The sequence below is a fragment of the Trachypithecus francoisi genome, unplaced genomic scaffold, assembly GCF_009764315.1.
Source record: "Trachypithecus francoisi isolate TF-2019V2 unplaced genomic scaffold, Tfra_2.0 Lachesis_group17, whole genome shotgun sequence".
NCBI lineage: Eukaryota > Metazoa > Chordata > Mammalia > Primates > Cercopithecidae > Trachypithecus > Trachypithecus francoisi.
Window position 1 is genome coordinate 48,817,437 of NW_022681462.1, and position 6,528 is coordinate 48,823,964.

The window sequence follows — 6,528 nt, forward strand, 5'->3', positions numbered from 1 at the left end:
GACAAAGTCTGTGTATTTTTGCAGGACCCACCCTCTGCCAGCCTCCACTATTTTGTTTCCCACATCCTGAGCTCCAACTCTCTGGACCTCCTGTCTGCTCGTAAATGCACCATGTTGACTCTTACCTGCGTGTCTTTACCTATCCCTGTTCCTTTCTCCCAACTTTGTTCCTATTAACTGACTTTTACTCATCGATACCAAGTTCATTTATTATGTCTTTTGAAAATCTTGGTCTCTAGCTAAGCAAGATGCTCCTACTCACTGACTTATACTTCACTGAACTGCAATTATTTTCCTTTCTCACTGAACTGCATGAGACCAAGAATGATGTCTTTCATTGTGTAGCACCAGCAAATAGCATACTTCTTGGAACATAGTAGGTACTTTAAAAATCTTTATTGAATGAATGAACCAATATACAGAAATGCCACCTAGAGTGACGGCTCCTTTTTTCTAGCATAATGTAAAACCGAAGAATTTTAAAATGGTTACCAGTTAGTTATTAGGTAACAGAAATTAACTATATTCTATAGAGAAAAGGATATTCTTAGTCTCCCTGTGAAAAGATGAACAAGTGCTGATCTATGTGTGGTAGAGTTACAGGTGATTTTGTTTTACTTTTATGTGCATGAATGCATTGCCTACATTTTTAGAAAGAGTATGTGTCGTGTTTATTATAATATAAACAAGAACACGAATCCTCAAAAAAAGAAGTGTTTCCTTAACGTGCTTCATGGCTTTACAAGGAAACAGAATACACAGGACACGTTGCTGCTGTTTTTGCGGCCTCTGCTCTCTTCTGCATCCCTTGCTTTTCTGTTCCTCTCCTCTACTTTTTTTTTTTTTTTCTTTTTCAAAACATCACTGGTGGCAGCCTTGGCCTGAACTTGGTGAGATGTAGTTCACATTTGCACAAAGGTGGAATGCTTCCTATTGGATATTTCAAGTATTTAGGCGTCGGTGTCCTTATTATCACATCTCTGCTAATCTGGACTCCGGTCCATCATTGACCAGGTCCTCCTCATGGTCAACATGTCCCAAAGTCGTGGTGGCAAGGATACTGGAGAGGATTTCTAGGGAAGCAGTTTATCCTAAAAGGGGAATGTCAGAGTCAGTCATTTATTTGCTTCCAGACACACGATACCAGCTTCTCCTAAGGAAGTCGAGTGGCTGGTTCACCAGACTAAAATGAAGGAACCCAGCAAGACTCCCACATGCCTCACTCCAACAGTCAAGTGTGTCCTGAGCCGTCCTCTGAAGCATGAAAGCCACACCTCTGTCCACGATGGGGCTGAGAAGAGTCCACCCTATAAAATGTTGTTGATGGGCTAGTCCTTCTGAGTTCCACTCAATGGGCCTTTCATTCCTATGAAAGTTAGCAAATCCTCTTAAATAGCAATGCAATATTGAAGGTTTTTTTCATAGGTCTACTTATACATACTGAGGAAAATTGGTACACTAGTCTAATAGTATTAAAGATGATCTAGAAAAAGACATACTGACACTTGGAACACACTATCCTTCTGCATTCATAACAGCATCAGGGGACTGTGGTCTTCTGTCTTGATCATGAGGTAAAACTGGCTAAATCAATTAAATTCAACAAACAGCTAGTGGGTACCTAATAATTTAACGTACCATGCTGGGGGTTTGGAGAATGCAACTGGAATGAAACATGATCCCTGTCTTCAAGGTGCCTAGAAAGGAACTGTGATATACATGCTCTTCTCCTTGACTATAGCTCAGTACAAAAACATGTTTGCTTCCATTCATTAGATTATTTTATTTTAGCTGCTATTTAGTCTCATCCCCTTCTTAAAAATTTCAGTAACTTGGCCAGGTGTGGTGGCTCAAGCCTGTAATCCCAGCACTTTGGGAGGCCGAGACGGGCGGATCACGAGGTCAGGAGATAGAGACCATCCTGGCTAACATGGTGAAACCCTGTCTCTACTAAAAATACAAAAAATGAGCTGGGCGCGGTGGCGGGCACCTGTAGTCCCAGCTACTCGGGAGGCTGAGGCAGGAGAATGGTGTGAACCTGGCAGGCGGAGCTTGCAGTGGGCCGAGATCATGCCACTGCACTCTCGCCTGGGCGACAGAGCGAAACTCTGCCTCAAAAAAAAAAAAAAAAAAAAAAAAAATCAGTAACTTGCAAACTGTATTATCCATACATTTTAAGCAAACTTCTATGTGTTCATTGGTGCCATTCATTAATGTCATCACCCAACAAATATGTATTTGATGCTACTATGTGTCAGGAACTGTTCTAGAAGCTTAGAGATGTAGTGGTGAACATGATATGTGTTCAATACACATGCACACATTTTTATTACACAGTTGACCCTTGAGCATTACAGGTCTGAAGTTCACAGGTCCACTTATAGATGGACTTTCTTCCACCTCTGCCACTCCTGAGATAGCAAGACCCACTCCTTCCCTTCCTCCTCCCAAGCAGCCTACTGAATGTGAAGACTACAAGGATGAAGACCTTTATGATGATCCACTTCCACTTAAAGAATGGTAAATGTTATTTTCTGGTCCTTATGATTTTCTTAATAACATTTTTTCTCTAGCTTTTTTTATTGTAAGATACAATATATAATACATATAACACACAAAATATGTGTTAATTGACTATGTTATTAGCAAGGCTTCTGGCCAACAGTAGGCTATTAGTAGTTAAGTTTTTGGAGAGTCGAAAGTTGTAGATGGCTTTTCAACTGAAGACGGTTAGTGGCCCCAACCTTTTCACTGTTCAAAGGTAAACTGGATATACATACATATGTGAATATGTATATATATGTATATGTATATGTGTGTATATCTATACATATCTGTATGTATATGTATGTACGTGTATATGTGTATATGTGTGTATATATATATGTAACACACATGCACTCAAACATGCACACATAAATCTTCCTTATTAGAAATTAATAAGAGCTGTGAAGAAAAAGCAAGCAGCACGAGAGTCAAGAGACTCAGGAGCTCTTCTGAGACGGGGTGTGGCAGGGAAGCCCTTCTGAAAACTTGCATTTGAATGGAAGCTTACAAAGGTCTTGAAGGAGACCACCAAGCCAGGCTTCCCATCAAGTGCAAAGTCCTATAGCAGAATGAGGTGGGGGCATCTGGAGAGCACCAGAAAGGCCCATGTGATGGTGGCAAAGGGGCTGAAGGGTAAGTGGTGGGTGTGAGATGAGGGCTGACCCGGAGTCAGGCTCCAGACCAGAGGGGCTCGTAGGCCAGGGTGAGTAGTATGAGTTACTTTCCAATTGTGGAGAGCTTTGAGTCCAAAAAAATTTAATCTGACTTTCATTTAAAAAAGATTACTCTGACTACTTAGTGGAAAACATCTTGTAAAATAAGTTAAAGGAAATGATTAATATCTGCTCCATTATTTCAGTCCGAGGTCCAAATTATTTTGCACAACCATACTAACTCTTTTCCAGTTTTAATACTTTGACCGTAATTTGTCAATACGGTTACTGTTATCAAAGTACAATTTCCACCTAGAAGATATAAGTAAAAACCACGTAACAACTAGAGGTTCCCAATGGTGAGCTCCTGTGGCTACCGGTGTACAAAGAGCTGATTCACTGCTAGGGCATTGTAGGAGTAATTTCTACCTTCGGGGACACTAAACTTGGATACCTCTAAGATCTTGTCTTTTTTGAGAGTTGCTGATTCTCTGGATTTCTTTGCCTTCTATTTAATAATATAGATGGCACACGATTCTGGGTTTAAGATAAGACACGGAGTGTTTAGTGGATATTGTGTTGGGCTCTCCACATCTCATCAGGACTCAAACACTCCTTCCATCAGCTGCTTGGCATGGCGGTAGCAGATCAGCTGCCAGCCTCTCCTGAAAAGGTCCCTGGCTGGAGAGAGCAGCCTAGCCCAAGGTCGTGCCTCTTCCTGAGGAATCCTGTATCAGACGTTGGTTAGTGTAGGGGAATAAAGACCTGACCCCCTTGTCTCAGCTGGGGACCGCGTTGGAGGGCTTTTATCTCCAGAGCTCCGCAAGGTCAGTTGGACTCTTTTGAGGCCGGCTTCTCCCTCCCAGTCCTGCCTTGTTCCCATCCCTTCCTCCATATGGGACCGCATAGGTATCCTCACTCAGTCTCCTGCCCCATAAGCTCAGGTTCTGTGTCTGCAGCCTGGGAAGCCCCAGTAGAACTATTGTGTAAGAAAATAGGCCAGTTGCAGTGGCTGGTGCCTGTAATCCCAGCACCTTGGGAGGCCTAGGCGGGCAAATCACGAGGTCAGGAGATCGAGACCATCCTCGCTAACATGGTGAAACCTGTCTCTACTAAAAATACAAAAAATTAGCTCGGCATGGTGGCAGGCGCCTGTAGTCCCAGCTACTTGGCAGGCTGAGGCAGGAGAATCACTTCAACCCAGGAGGCAGAGGTTGCAGTGAGCTGAGATCGCACCACTGCACTCCAGCCTGGGCAACAGAGTGAGACTCCACCTCAAAAAAAAAAAAAAAAAAAGGAAAAAGAAAAAAAAAGAAAAGAAAATGCCTTTAATGTCATGTATGCAGGAGCCCAGGGCTCTTGTTAGAATCTTGAAGGGGCCATCGTCACGTTTGCCTTGGGGGGCTACCAGCCAGCGAGCTATCTCACACTGTGTTCAGAGAAAGGGGCTGCTCTGGAAATTTCCAACCTTGCTCCATGGAGGGATCAGTGTGTGCACAGTGCTGGGCACACCTCGGTAGCTCAGTAAATATGTACTAAAAATTAAAAACATAAACTGCAAACCTTTACCCTGTCCTTGGATTGGGAAGGCCCTGTAGACCTTTCTGAGCCACAGAGCACACGTGGGCGCTAGGGACAAGACCAGCTCTGGAGGGGAGGGAAGACCTCTGCAGATTCTCTGTCAGAGGGCTTTGTGAGAAAGAGATAAAACAGGCCTATAGTCCTGCCACATGCTCTGCAAACTGCAAAGGAAAACCGGGCTATCCAGCAAGGTTGACCGAGAAAACAGAGCAACACTGTTACAGAAATTCAGAAATCATTTAAAAGACAGAAAACTTTACTTTCTCAAATATCGTGAGCAAATGCTGCAAAGCATGACTTCACCTACCCCCAATTTTATATCTTCCTTTGATATTTTATCATAATACTTTTGTGGCTTCTTCTGAAGTGTTTTGATAAGATAATTTTTTCCAGGTATCTTTCATATGCATCAGCTTATTGGCATCAACGAGTTAGATAATAAATTCTGCTACAATACAGAACTACAGTAAACATAATATGTATGGTATAAAGGTCACTGGAACCAAGTTGGCATTTTATTGTATTTCAGCATAAAAATACAGGGCAACTTTTGTGGACATTATTATTAATTCGAATTCTGTACATGCAAAGGTATCCAACTATACTATCTTAAAAGAATAAATGCTCAGTCAATGCACAATCATTTTTGGATCAATGTTCATTACCTCCATGCTGTCCATGAACTGGGTGGGCCACTCTGATCATTAAGTTTTTCCAAGAGGTGAAATGGTTCAGTGGCCCAAGCTTGGGAGGTTCAGCTGGGTTCAGATCCTGGTCTTCTTCTCCCCAGCTGCATGGCCTCAAGCAAGTCACTTGGTTTTGATGGTTCAGTTTCCTCATCTGTAAAATGGAGATAGAAAGCATCGTACCTAACTTATAGAGTGGTTTTGGGAAGTTAATATACATCAAACACTTTGAACAGTGTCTGGCACATAATAAGCTATAACTAGCTGTTCTTATTCAAATGGATTTTCTCCCCTGAAAAAAATGCATTCAAGATATTTTTGAGGCAGCCTGTGTCCCACGTACCACACATGGTTTCTCCCATTTGGCAATGTCACTGAAATGATATTTGAGGACCATGCATTGTGCCAAGGTAAGGCAGTCATCCACTACTCACGGAAGTGTCCATGGGTTTTCTGCCATTTCTAGCTATGGGATTCATTTATCACAACTTTGGGGAAATACTTTACCTATTTTATTTATCTTGTCTGTAAAATGGACACAAAATACTTACCTATTTAGAGTTCAGTGCAAAATACTTGCTGAATAATTAGCTTACACAGTGTCTAGTATGAAAGAATATTGGGGCCGGTCATGGTGCCTCACACTTGTAATCCTAGCAGTTTGGGAGGCCGAGGCAGGCAGATCACCTGAGACCAGGAGTTCAAGACCAGCCTGGCCAACATGGTGAAACCCTGTCTCTACAAAAATACAAAAATTAGCTGGGCATGATGGCGGGTGCCTGTAATCCCAGCTACTCGGGAGGCTGAGGTGGGAGAATCGCTCGAACCCAGGAGGTGGAGGTTGCAGTGAGCTGGGATCGCACCATCGCACTCCAGCCTGGGCGACAGAGGAGACTCTCTCTCAAAACAAAAAAGAAAAGAAAAAGAAAAAAAAGAAAGGATATTGGAGGTTGGAGGTGAAAAGTAACCTTTGTTACCATCTGCGCTGGAGTTTGGCATACTTCACGAGGGGCTTGCAACAATCTGTTGAAGCGCTATTATTGCATCTGTACTTGGGCATT

At 42.6% G+C, this 6,528-nt stretch overlaps 1 long non-coding RNA gene across 1 annotated transcript in view; it reads right to left on the reverse strand.

Moving 5' to 3' along the window:
- Positions 1 to 377: 377 nt before the first annotated feature.
- Positions 378 to 6,528, reverse strand: part of LOC117062974 — an 83,893-nt gene continuing 77,742 nt past the window's right edge. The window contains exons 3-4 of the long non-coding RNA XR_004428651.1: positions 5,447 to 5,621; positions 378 to 1,091 (exon numbers count right to left, since the gene is read on the reverse strand). This is a non-coding gene — a long non-coding RNA (uncharacterized LOC117062974). The remainder of the gene's footprint in view (positions 1,092 to 5,446; positions 5,622 to 6,528) is intronic.